Consider the following 242-nt stretch of genomic DNA (forward strand, 5'->3'; position numbering starts at 1 on the left):
ATATATAGTAATTTGTTTGTCCAATGAAAACTAAAATAAATTGGACTAATCCTCACCAACTTCACAGAGACTGGCCTTATTAAATAGCCCTTCATGCATAAAAGTATTATACTATTAATTACTGTGATCATGTAGGATTTTTGTGTATGGGAGTATTGGCATGGATGATATTATGAAGATTTTTCAACCTTACCAAAACGATAACAAATACGGATACGTCTTTACCATTATCATCATTCGTG

The sequence above is a fragment of the Anneissia japonica genome, unplaced genomic scaffold (genome assembly GCF_011630105.1).
Source record: "Anneissia japonica isolate Jap-2015-1 unplaced genomic scaffold, ASM1163010v1 scaffold3735_len701357_cov177, whole genome shotgun sequence".
Classification (NCBI taxonomy): domain Eukaryota; kingdom Metazoa; phylum Echinodermata; class Crinoidea; order Comatulida; family Comatulidae; genus Anneissia; species Anneissia japonica.